The 14,073-nt window shown below is 39.2% G+C and overlaps 1 long non-coding RNA gene across 1 annotated transcript in view; it reads left to right on the top strand.

Annotated features, from left to right (window-relative positions):
* Positions 1-3,441, top strand: part of LOC127525950 (uncharacterized) — a 65,324-nt gene extending 61,883 nt beyond the window's left edge. The window contains exon 3 of the long non-coding RNA XR_007933557.1: positions 3,404-3,441. This is a non-coding gene — a long non-coding RNA (uncharacterized LOC127525950). The remainder of the gene's footprint in view (positions 1-3,403) is intronic.
* Positions 3,442-14,073: the final 10,632 nt, after the last annotated feature.

Genomic DNA, 14,073 nt, shown 5'->3' with positions numbered 1-14,073 from the left:
CCCCAAAGAGCCACTGATACTTGGAGAAGTTGCAGCTATCAGCTTACTCAACAGTTGTCTTCAGTGGTTTCTTCCCAGTTTCTAGTCCCTTAGCTGTTTCCAGATCTTGAATGCCTGTGTTTAATTATCTTGTCTGTTTTCAACTATGTTATGCTGTTTTACAGCAGTCTGTCCACTTGTTTCCACTTTTAAGTCTTAAATAAGTCTTTAAATTCTTCTTTTAAGTTTGGTGTTATAAAATCTACTTTAAAAAATAGATCCTGTAGTTTTGTCAAATTACCGTCCTTTTCCTAAAATCTCTTTTATATCTAAAATGGTGGAAAGACTGTTGCTTTGCAGTTGCAGTCTCATTTAGATTCAGAGGAGCTATATGAGATTTATCAGTCTGGTTTTCAAGCTTTTCACAACACTGAGATCGCCTTAGTTAGGATTGCAGAAGATCTTCTCATTGCTGCAGATTTAGGGTACAACGCCTTCTTATTTTGCCTAATCTAACTGTTGCTCTTGATAATGTAGGCCATGGAAGTTTACTCTATTGTCTGAATGATACTGAGATCTCTGGTGCTGCATTGAAGTGGCTCTGTAGTTATCTCAAATGCTGAAAGGAATTAACTGCTATTGGGAAACATCAGTTAAAAACTAGTTGAGTTTTTTTTTCTAGAGTTCTGCAGGGGTCTGTACTTGGCCCCATTTTATTTTGATTTATTTTCTACCTTTGAGTAAATTCTTAAGTCAGTGTAACATGTCTTTCCACTGTTATTGTAATGATTCTCAGATTTATTTCTAGGCCAATCCCCGTACTCATATTCTACAGACTGAAGACACTTAGTGATATTCAGAATTGGATGAATAATGATTATCTGCAGTTAAATAGCAATAACTCAGAGGTTACTGTATACTTGTAGGCACGGCTTGTCAGGTAAAAGAGTCCAACATAAAATATTTCAGTATTTATATTCGCTTAATACCTGTTTCCTCATTGGTTACAAATCTTACAGTTAAATGTAATCCTCCATTTTCATTTCAAGTCACATTGCATCCTTTTCCAGAACATTATTCTGTTATTTACAGAATAAATATTCTGTTATTTACAGAATAAAGAAAGAATAAGAACTGTTCTATGAATGCTTGAGGCCAAGAAGTTTGTTATGCTTCCGTCACATCTCGTCTTGACTGCGGTAATTCCCTCATGGACAGACCAAAGCAGTGCTGCACATGTTTTAACAAAAACTCATGAATTCATTCTTAGAAGTCCAATTTTATGATCCTTGCAATATTTATCTGTTAAAGAGAAGATCCGTTTTAAGCTCTTACTCTTTACAAATGTATTGGGGGGACTGTGCCTGTCCATCTTAGAGACTTACTTATCACATATACGTCTGTTAATTCTTTGAGTTCTGAGTCCCCTATCCTCCTGGCTGTTCCACAGATGAGACTGTGCACAGTGAACAACAAAGCCTTTTGTTCTATTGGACCTGCCTATGGAACAAGCTCCCACCGTCTGTCTGAAGCTTTGAGACACTGACTACTTTTAAAGACATATTTGTTTCAATGTGCTTTTAGTAATCTATAGTTAAAAATATTTATTTCTGTTTTATTCTGTTAAAATGTTTCCTTTTTTTAATATAGAATTTTAAATAGTATTATTGTTTGTATTTATTGTTTTAATTATCTTAATTTGTAAAGCACCCATGGATGACTATGTTATTTTAGGGTGCTATATAAATAAAATTCATTATCCACCTTAATAAAAGAATATGTCTCTGTGTTTGCTGTGTGCCTGTCCCGTTTGCTATTTCTCTGCCATTCCAAAATTTGGTGTATCACAAACATTTTTTGTAATAAAATTAATTTCATTTGTCATTTCAAAAATGGTGCATCACAAACATTAACACTGCTTTTATGAATCCAATAACAAATGGCATATACAGCATGTGAGACATAAGCATTGCATGGTGCACTGCAAACTGAGGTCTAGGTCGGGGCGGGCAATGTCGCTCCTGGAGGGCCGCAGTGGCTGCAGGTTTTTGTTTCAACCCAATTGCTTCATTAGAAACCAATCTTTGCCAATGTCAGATCTTATTTAATTTAATGGCTTGTTAGTCTACAATGTTAGGTTCTTATTTTGTAGATTTTTTTTTCCTTTCCAAGAATATCATCCAAATGATTTGAAGCCTGAAGCAGATCATTTACAGTCTGTTACATTTTCTCTTAAGCATTTTGTTGTATCAAATAGTGCATGATGAACACACACAGATGTAAATGGAAACAGGTTAGATGAAGAACTGCTGGCTCCTTTTGTCATTTGCATCTTATTGCTAATAAGGAGCCATTAAAACAGTGAATGCAGCTGTTTAAGATTGAAATAAGAAATTAAGGGTGAGGAACCTTAACAAGTGAGACCACCACAATGAAGCATCAAAATATCACTTAAGCAATAAGTGCTTCATCAGCAATAATTGACTTCTCATTCTCATTGCCCACCCCTGGTCTAAGTTGATTACTTAGATTTCATTCCATCTTAAACAGGTAGTATTTACTATTACAGTATTATTATTCGTGAAAGGTTTCAGTCTCTTCTGTGTAGGCTAAATTTTTATCAGAAAAGTTAAGATACATCATAAAAATCTTATAATCTTATATATAAAATGTATTGATTTTAATTTGAGTGAATCAATCATAAAAAAATGGATGATGACATACTTAAGCTTGGACTACTAGCTAAAGTGTGTTAATGAAGACGTAGAGCAGTTACTTTCATTTACACGGTTAATTCTTGAAAAATGGTTTAAAATTACAAAAATTCTGAAATCAGTGATCGACCCAAGTTGAGAGGGAAACTTTCAATCCAACTTTGCACTGCCTGCTTAAAAACAGTCATTGTTTTAATAATGGATGCATTTTTTTTTCATTATCAATTAAATTTTGACTTTGTTTGTTTAGTGGTTAGGTTGCTTTTCCTTTACTGTAGAATCCATACAGAACATTTTTGCTAGTTTTTTAGTTTCTTAGGAGAAGGTAAATATATTTTTTCCATGTTTATTTTTAGTATTGTTATCTGACCATACTTTTTCCAACCAAAAAACTAAATTTCAGGTATACTGTAAACTTTCCAGATATGATTGATAGCTAAATTGATACCAAGCTGTGTCTGATCTCTCTGTTTCTCTCCTTTTCTCTCTCTATATTTCTGACTAGCTCTAGGTAAACTGTAATTCATTGTGTTATGGGAAATAATAGTGGACCTCAAGGCTTTGCTTAATCACCCAGTATAAGAATCCTCAATGGCTCCATGTTTATAACTCTGGAATACAGGGGCAGATTAACCAAAACTGATTTTCTGTTATTTTTCTTCTGAAAGAAGCATAGAATGGTTCTGATGCTTCTGCTTTCCTCTTGCCAGGTGACAGATTGGAAGATATTGAAGAGGTCATTGAGGAAACACAGTAAGTAACAAAAACAGAGTTAATATACTAGATTATTAAGAAAAGATGTACCTTTACTTAGGATGAAAGGTGTCAAAGTAGTCAGTGCTGCTGTCTCTTCTGGGGCTTATTTCTTTTCCCAGCCTGGACAATGCCAAACTGGGGTCCATGTGAGTTTTTTCTCTAAATATTCCAGTGTTTTCCTCCAGTAAGTCCCAAAGGTGTACATGTTAAATGATGATTTTGCATTGGTGTGATATGAGTGATTTATTCGGGGGCTTGAGTGTGCCTTGTAAATATATACACATTAAAATCAGTTGATGAGACTAATTAGTTACGCAAACGTTATGATTGTTAAAGGAAGTATTTTCTTTGCACCTAAGGAGTTGGAAAGTAAATTAGAAGCATGTGGGTCTCACTAATGTACTGTGAGACATTAAGCACAGTTACTTAACTGGCCAGTGTTTTTATTTAAATATAAGTAAATAATTGTCCTAAAGTATATCTCTGAAGTGCCACAACTTTCTCTCTTATCTCATTCCATTTTCTGTTTATTTGTTCTGGTGATGGTCATGGTGCAACAGAGCATACCTGTCAAGACTTTTTCATTCTCAATAACAGATACCTGTTACTCCTACTAGATTACAAAGTTATGAAAAAGGTTCGTGTTTCTTTAAGAAACTGTAGCATTATATACTACATACAGTAGTACATTAGATTACATAGTACATTGTCATAGTACATTACATATTACATAGTGTTTGCTATGACACAGTTACCCATTGCTAGTGTCATTGTCCTGAAAGTTGCGCCACATGATGTCGTCAGCATGACAATTTGTAAGTCTGTGCCAAGTTTTCTTCACTGTCTAAGTTTATGCATATTCTCAAAAACCTTTTTAACAGTGATTAATAATGTTGAATGAACCCCATTGAATTCACTTTCCCACAAGCTCAGCAGAAATTTTGGGAAATATTTGGGAATTTCTGCACACTCTGCTAGATACATTGAAATGGGGGAGAAGGAATAACTGAACTAATTTTAAGTGGATTAAAATTGTCTTAAGTGTCTCAGTGGGCTACGGAATCATCTACCATCTATGTTGGACTGATTACTGTGGTCAAAAATGTGACCTAAGCTGTGAGGCAGCGGTGCTAACCATTGCTCAAACGTCTTTCCCTGAGATGAAGTTATGTTCCAAGTCAACATTACTCTAAGTCCTTTATCTTTCTGCATCTTCCAAGCTCTTATTGCTATGATTAATCAACACCCACAGAGTCTGTGATGCCGGGAGATCAGAATTGTATACTAGACGGGCTGTTCCTGTCACTACCTGATCTCTGATACATAGCGAGGGGCATACCATGCTTAATCAAGCAGTGAAGACACAACATACAATAAATCTTTGTAGAACAATGAAGTATTTTCATAATATTCTAATTATGAACAGCAAATTTGCCCCACAGATGAAAAGTTTTTTGTATGGTGCAAATCCATCTTTGCTAATCTATGAGACAATTAGTGGAGCTTTTTGGAACAGCATTAAAACCACCGGGCGACACGGTGGCGCAGCGGTAGCACTGCTGCCTCGCAGTTAGGGGACCTGGGTTCCCGGGTCCTCCCTGCGTGAACTTTGCATGTTCTCCCCGCGTCTCCATGGGTTTCCTCCCACAGTCCAAAGACATGCAGGTTAGGTGCATTGGCGATCCTAAATTGTCCCTAGTGTGTGCTTGGTGTGTGTATGTGTGTGTACCCTGCAGTGGGCTGGCGCCTTGCCCAGGCTTTGTTTCCTGCCTTGCACCCTGTGTTGGCTGGGATTGGCTCCAGCAGATCCCCGTGACCCTGTAGTTAGGATATAGCGGGTTGGATAATGGATGGATGGATGGATTAAAACCAGTGGGTATAGGCTGGCTTTACAATGTAGCTTTAATTTCTAGCTGATATTATGGTTATAACATTTAGATTAGGCATAGCATGTCTGTCTGAAACACCTAACTTTCCACAGCTGACTGTCTCTTGAAAGAAATAAATCAAAAGACGCCAATGAAAGAAGGTCAGCCAAATATGAAGACTTAGTACATGAATAGCACAGGCAAAGATGGCAGGCTGTGTTCACTAGTTTAGGTGAAATCTCAAATGGCAGTGATTTAATCATGAAACTGAAACTTACATTTCTGTAATTATTTATCTACAGGGTTGGTTCCTTCCTTGCACTTAATGTCGCCTGGGAAGGCTCCAGCCTGCACACTCCTGTATTGGAACAAGCAGGTTAATAAAGTGGGTGACTAGTTAGTCTTTTATAAAAGTAACAAGCTATCACTGTGCGTTTCCTTCATTCATTTTATTGGCAAAGCTGTTCCATAAAAAAACATCTAATTGTTCAATTTCCAAAAATTCTTCCAGATGTGGTAACATGGAGCAAATAATAAATAACAACCTATTGCAGAAAGAGTATGAGTGACAATAATGGATTCCATAAGAACACATATTTGTTTCTATTAGTGAAACTCACTTGAGTCATTTATAAAAATATTAATAAAAACCTTATCATCCTTTGAGGGAATCAAAATCAACTGAAAAGATCTGTTATTAATCTACTCTCAAATCAGAAGCACAATGTCAATTTTAAACATCTTTTTACACAATGTAATATTGAAGCATAATGTTGGCATTCAGTCCGATTGACAGCAGAGTGACTGATGCTGTGACTTGATGCTCGTGTGTTTTGTTAGTTGCATGCACCAGATGGTGCTGTTCAACGAACACCAGCACAAGCACTTCTGGCGAGCACAAACCTCCGGCAGGTGGCATTTTATAGGGAATATTTGTCTGGGTTTTCAGCATACACCTGTTTACATCAATCTGCCAATATTACATTTTTGTGAAGTAGCCAATAAGCTATAAAATATATATACAGTATTATCATAACATTACTTCATTAAAAGCTTGTATTTTTAGAATAAATCCTTTTTTTATTTAGGTGACTTTAGATTCTGATTTTTACTTATCAGTTTCTTGTATTTGTATTGTTTAACTCCTACATTTTTGTTACCTCTCAGATGATATGCTTAAATAGATGCATACTGTATATATTTTGTGTAGCTCAAAACCAACTGATTAAATAAATTGACTTGCACTACTGGACGACCTTTAATGGTTCTTCACATGAAAATAGTCATCCATCTGTCCTTTTCTTTTACAAAGTAAGTTTTCCATTAAGCCTTGTTTGCATGGAGCAGATGGCTAGGGCACTAAGTGGGAAGGTATGTCTTGACATAAGGCAGACCCTCACAGGTCACACTGATGCTGTCACACACTAGCGCAGACTGGGCCAGTTTAGAGTCTAAAAGGTGTACATTTTCTATATTGTGCTAGAAAGTGAAATCCCACATGGACACCAACAAGATTTAGGCAGTGACCTGGTTGGGAATTGATCCTGAGTCAATGTAAGGCTGCAACATTAACCACTATGCCATTGTTTCATGACCAATAAAACTTAATAGAAAAATATATTTTTTGCATCAACCACTGTGTAGATTAATCATTTGATTTATTGTAAATGAAAACCTGTCTTATTTTCTTTTAAATGCAACTTTAATGTTAATGTCTCTGGTGTTTAATTATATGCAAGACATGTAAGATAAACAACACAATCAAACATAAAACATGTATGTGTAGCATATGCAATGAAACACATTACAGACATACACAAAATATATATATATGCATTGTTGTAAGCCAGCCCCCTGTACACAGCAGACATGACACCAAATATTCGACGCACACACGTTTATTATGGTCTTCAATATTACACGGCACCTCACAATGCCCTAATCAGCCAACTCAGTCCCTTCTTTCCTTTAGTCTCTCAGTACTTCTTCCTCCTTTACTCCTCTCCTCCCATGCTCCATCTTCTTTCTCCCAACTGGAGAGAGGCGGCCGCTTTTATAATAACCTGGATGTGCTCCAGCTGCTCTGTGACGATCTTCCAGTGGCACTTCCTGGTGTGGTGGAAGTGCCGCATGAGCACCCGGAAGAACTCCGGGTGTCCCTGGAATTCCTTCTGGCAGCACTTCCGAGTGTGGCAGAATTGCTGCCATCCAGGGCTCCACAATCCTCCGGGCGCCCCCTGGCGGTGACCAAGGGGCCCCCACAGGGTTGAGCTTTCCAGCTCTGATCCCGTGGCCCCCACGCAACCCAGGGCGGCTGCCCTCTCGTTGCCCAGAGGAGGTATGGTCTCTCTCCCGGTCCTTCCAGGCATCCCGGCTGGGCATAATATATATATATTGTGGTGGGTGGCCGGCTAAATATTCTGGCCCTCACCCCCAGGCCGCCAGGTGGAGCTCTCACAACGACATGGAAGTTCCCCGAATTCCAGCAGGGCCTCATGGACTTTGTAGTTTATATGCACAGCCCTGCTGGGTACCCTGGGGACCACCAGGAGTCGCTGTAAAGGGGCTATTGGACTCTTACGTGCCCTATAACCCGGAAGTACATCATGATCACATGACAAGAAGAAACGACGTGCTTCCGGGTTGAAGAAAGGAGCTTTTTATCCGACCCGGAAGTGTTCATGATCACATGGACAGAAGAGAGAAATGCTTCCGGGTCATGGACTATATAAAGGACTCTGGGAAACCAGTACACGGAGCTGAGCTGGGAGGAAGGGTGGCGAAGTGTCTGGGAGTGTGGAGGATTGATTAGTGTATTGTTTATTGATTTATGAGTATTGTGCAGTGGAGGGTGCTTTGTGCACGTTATTGTCTAAATAAAAGTAATATTTGGACTTTTACCTGGTGTTTGGAGTATTGTCTGAGGGTTCAAGAGGACGACAGCAACCTCAATCTGTCACAATATATATACACAGTACAATCCCTCTTAACCAGCCACCTCGGGACTGGACCTATGGCTGGTTGCCATTTTGGCCGGTTAATCCTACGCATACCTATTTTCATGTAGAAAAATATTTCTAAGGTATGTACTGTACCTCTTCGATGTTCCAGAAGAAACCATATCCACAAGGCTTCATCCATGATTTCGCACGCGGATTTTTTTCTCACAGTGTGGTGTAGCGGGTCCACAGCTCAAGTCAAAAAGGCCACTTTTTAAATAAATAATTGCTGCGAGTATGTGTGGCCGATTGGTTCCCGGGAAATTTGTGATGCGGGCAATCCTAGCTTAAGTGCACAGGTGAGGAGTCGTCCGCATCCGTAATTGTTCCCGGGAACTGCTAATTGCCACATCTGATCCACATCCCCATGATAAATAGAAGCGCGAGGCGGCTAGGGGGAGAACAAGAAAGAATGGGAAGTTAATGGAGAAGGAAGCAGATAGAGGAAAGCTGGTGCAGGAGAGCGAGTGAGAGAGAGCAGATTCGATGGAGCAAAGGCAGGCAGCTGGAAGGTGAACCCCTGCAGGTGAGTGTTTGGCCGACACTCAGTGGGACTGAAGAAAGCGGTCGTTTCAGCTGAGCAATCACGGAGCTGGAGTGACCAGTATTGAAGACGACTGGCCGTCGAAAGGCAGTCGTGGAGGCTTTGGGCTAGTTTAGCCCCAGCGTGAGTGCCTTGGCTGCTGGGGAAAGAACCCAAGTCTTGGTCTGGGTGGAGCCCGATGTAGCCAGGGATTGGAGGGCTACCAGACCAGTGTGGAAGCTGCACTTGCAGGTAGGGCAACTCCACTGTTGCGAAGCCCGAAGGGAGAAGCAGGGGAGCCGCCAGGTAGAAAGAAGAAGGCACCATGGAAAATTCATAAAGGAATATGTAAACGGAAATCACTCTGAAAGTAGGAGCCCTCTCACCTTTCAGGAAAGAAGGAAGTGTATACATATAATATAAAGAAGAACTCAGGATTAAAAAAAAAAATTTTATTTTATTTTAACAGGTCGGTTAATGTGAGGCCAGCTAAGAGGGATTGTACTGTATATACTGTATGTATATATATATATATATATATATGTGTGTGTATATATATATATATATATACTGTATATATATATATATATATATATATATATATATATATACACACACACACATATATTTGTATATACAGTATATACTGTGAGATCTCTGAACACTTTTGAGACCCTCCCCAAAGGGACGACACTCAGAAGCACAAATGCCGCATTTGTTGAGGGTTGCCTGTCTGTCACCAAGGCAACCGCTGATTCACAGCACCACAGAAACAACTACAAGCTGACCGCTGCCAGTCACCCGATGACTGATACAGAGAACATTATAATTTGGCCCTGACCCTGCCCATTTGCTGTTTCTGTTGTGACACTTGAGGGCGCTGTCACTCCACTAACCTGACAGACAGACGTCCAGTACACCAGGTAAAAGTACAAAAAGGTATTTTTAATTCCTTTCTTTTATAAATATAGTGCCCTTGAAGCACCAGAGCCATCATATACAGGCAAGTAAATAAGCACAATAATCAAACAATAATCACACGCAATTCTCTCCTCCACAACTCCTAGCAAGCTCTGTCTTCTACCTCCCTTCTCCGACTCACTTGCTGGGTTTACAGCAGTCCTTTTTATATTCCTTGACCCGGAAGTGCTTCTCTCCTTCCGGCCCCGTGACTTGCCAGCACTTCCGGCTCAGATGGAGAACTTGCATTATCTTCAGCCCAGAAGTACTATGGGACTTCCATCCCCATGACTTTGGAATACTTCCAGGCTATGTGGAAAGTAGAAACTCCCTGATTTCCCTGCAGCGTCTCCTGGCGGCACCCACGGTACCCAGCAGGGCTGTGAAGCTGATCTCCAAATCCCATAGTTCCCTGTGGGAATCCGGGGCGCCGCTATGCTGCAGGGAAGCTGGCAAGTAGCGTCTTGGGGGAGGCAGTATCCCAAAGTAGCTGCCTTCCCCCATCTTTCCATCCTTTGTGCGTCCTGGCCGGGTTGAGCTGCCAGCCATCCATCATACTGTGTATAGGAGAGTGGTAGCTCCTGCTACAATAAATAACCTTGCTGTTCCTGTTCAGAGTTGAATAAAGCTGGTTTTGTTAAAGTACTGAGAATCAACCTCATCTTTGCTGTGCAAGATAGATATACAGTATATATATATATACATATATATATATATATATTTTACACACATATATATATGTATATCTACTCTATATATGTATATAAGATCCTAAGCCTCAAAGTGCAAAGATTTTGTGCAACGATTTATGTGACTTTTTATGTCACATTTTTTGTCATGCTTTAAATTGGGCTTATTTTAAAACCTACATATATATGTTTGGTATCATTCTTTTCAGAATTTATCGAACTTTAATGTGATGTTGTTAGATGTTCAGATTCTTATTCCGTTTTTAATTTAAAACTAAAAAATATCAAGAACTCACGTCCCACGAGACAAGACTTTGTGCCAAGAGATTTAATCACGTCCGGGGCCGGAAATAAAAGACAAAGAGTAGGCTGTATAGGCTGCTGTATAGGCTTTTAAATGTTTGAAGTGCCGTGAGAGATGCGGATCACATGGCATGGCAGCAGCAGCAGCTGATCGAGCAAAGTGGACGTAAAAAAAAACAACTGTAATTGTTTCCCATTGTATCACTGTTTAAGAGGGGTTTCGGAGGAGCGACCGCATCTCCTTGGGGTGTGTTCAGCCTCCCTCTTCACAACACGAGCAGCAGAGACGCGAAGTGGCTGGTGCATAGCACAGGCCGATGGGGTCGGCGAGTGAAGCGAGCAGGGGCGAACCCTCTAGTATATATAATATATATGTATATCTATATATATACAGTATATACTGTATATATATATATTTTGATATATATATATATACACACACACACACATACACATATACATATATATATATATATATATGAGTCTCAGTACTTTAGCAAAGCCAATTTTATTCAGCTTGAAACAGGAACAGCGTGGTTATTTATTGTAGCAGGATCTACCATTCTTCTAAACAGAGACACAGCAATCAGGCAGGGTCGTGGCTAGGTTAGTGGCCAAGAAATATTGTTCCCTGCATTTATAATGTTCCTGAATCACCCATCGACGGCATGTGCTTATACTACGAATACATTCAACTCGAATCTGCTTTAGCTGCCCCGGCAATGGATAGGCTGTCTTCCACAGACACGTTGATCTCGCTTCAGGACACTTTTCACATGTTGTCCCATTGGGGGGAGTACCAAATGAGTTTAGAAACCTTTATGAACATATATATGTATGTACAGTATGTGTGTGTGTGTATGTATGTGTATAACTGTGTGGTTGTGTAAAATTGAATTTTTGTCTCTCTATTAGAGAATTACACTAAAATCACTGCAACTATTTAAAAAAACTGCAGTTATTTCCAGTATAGTCTAACTTATAATATAGACAAACTTTGGATTTTTTATGTATAAATATGCAAAAAAATAAAAACTGAGGCAACTTCATTATAAGTTGCTATTATCAGCTGAAATAATACTAAACGAACAGCACTGCATATCTGCGCAATAGCAACAATGGGTCAGTTTTGTGATTTATTAAAATTGCTCAGAAGGAGTGACACTTTGTTTATTTAGAATCTACAGTTACAGGGATTGTGTTCAAAAAATGCTTTAGTTGCCTCACTTTTTTATGCAATTGTTTTGTTCACCCCACTGAATTAAAGCTGAAAGTCTGCACTTCAACTGCATCTGAGTTGTTTCATTTAAAATTCATTGTGGTAATGTACAGAACCAAAATTAGAAAAAAGTTGTCTCTGTCTAAATATTTATGTACCTAACTGTACCTATTATATTTAATATATTTGCACTTTTAGAGGTAAACAGCTCTGGGGACTGTTTTCAGAAATCTAATATCTGTATTTTTAAAGGAAAATATAGTACTGTGAACAGGGCCTTAGAGCTTTTGATTTAAATGGAGTACAAAAGTCCACGATTAGTTCCTTTGTGTTACTAAGATTCAGAGGTCATTCTACTCCCTACAGAGTGTCAAGTCACCATCCTGCTGCAAGTATGAGGATCCATAGGTGTTATGGAGCAGGGCAAGGTGATAGTAGAGGAGGGTGGCAGTTTTTTCATGTGTAATAAGAATAGTTTGGAACTGAAATGGGACAATGATGGAACATTTGAAGGAGTTTAGTGGAAGTAGGATGTTAAAAATGTCATCATAAACACCTGACAGCTCGGCTGCATTGGTTTTCAGGTCTTTTGATAAAACTCCATAGAGTTGTGTTAATTTACATTATCAGGATAAGCTGACAATTTGCAGCTAATCAAGACTGCATTTAATTGATTGTCTGATTCTGTTCAACATTATTCTTCTGTGCCAGCTGTTCACATTCAATAAGCAGAAAAAGAAGAGTTTACTTATGATACAAGGATGTTTTCAAATAAGATTCATTCACCTCATTACTTAGCATGAAAAAATAATTGTTTACAAACACAAAGTTTGGCATCACAGTTACACACAACATAAAAAAATCTCATTACTCAAGTCCCAAGTTGATGCAAGGCAATATACTGTACATGTACTAAAATTAAAATCCCTCTTCAAAATATAAGGAAGTTAACATTTAAAAAATTATAAACTTTTAATAAGCAGAACGTCATGACATTGGGGAGCCAGCCGGACAACCCCATTGAATAAAAGGAAAACTAAAACGTTTGAATTACAGTATAATGAACAAAAACTCAGCCAAACAATAGCACTCAAAATATACTATGTGTGCTGGTGGCACAGTGGTAAGGAGATCATTTGTTTATGTTTGGGTCATCCCTGCGTGGAAAGATCTTTGAACAGTGAGATATAAATGTAAAGAATTATTGTTATGCAGTTTTCAGGAATCTCCTTCCACCTTGACATCTGGGTCCAGAATGAGATGCTGTTCTCTGGACAAACCCCATTTTAACTGGTCCTGACCAGAAGGCTTTCTTCAGGCTCTGTAGGCAAGTTCATTTGCTTTCACTAGGGTTCTTGGAACTGCAGGTGAAGAAAAAAAGAAATTAAGTGACAGAGCCTCCTCTCATTTCAGGGTGGTATCAGATAGATAGATAGATAGATAGATAGATACTTTATTTATCCCAAGGGGAAATTCACATTCTCCAGCAGCAGCATACTGATACAAAAAACAATATTAAATTAAAGATTGATAATAATGCAGGTAAAAACAGACAATAACTTTTTATAATGTTAACGTTTACCCCCCTGGGTGGAATTGAAGAGTCGCATAGTTTGGGGGAGGAACGATCTTCTCAGTCTGTCAGTGGAGCAGGACAGTGACAGCAGTCTGTCACTGAAGCTGCTCTTCTGTCTGGAGATGACACTGTTTAGTGGATGCAGTGGATTCTCCATAATTGATAGGAGCCTGCTGAGCGCCCATCGCTCTGCCACAGATGTTAAACTGTCCAGCTCCATGCCAACAATAGAGCCTGCCTTCCTCACCAGTTTGTCCAGGCGTGAGGCGTCTTTCTTCTTAATGCTGCCTCCCCAGCACACCACCGCGTAGAAGAGGGCGCTCGCCACAACTGTCTGATAGAACATCTGCAGCATCTTATTGCAGATGTTGAAGGACGCCAGCCTTCTAAGGAAGTATAACCGGCTCTGTCCTTTCTTACACAGAGCATCAGTATTGGCAGTCCAGTCCAATTTATCATCCAGCTGCACTCCCAGGTATTTATAGGT

The sequence above is a fragment of the Erpetoichthys calabaricus genome, chromosome 1, assembly GCF_900747795.2.
Source record: "Erpetoichthys calabaricus chromosome 1, fErpCal1.3, whole genome shotgun sequence".
Taxonomy (NCBI): Eukaryota; Metazoa; Chordata; class Cladistia; order Polypteriformes; family Polypteridae; genus Erpetoichthys; species Erpetoichthys calabaricus.
This window is presented reverse-complemented; position numbering and strand designations above follow the sequence as displayed.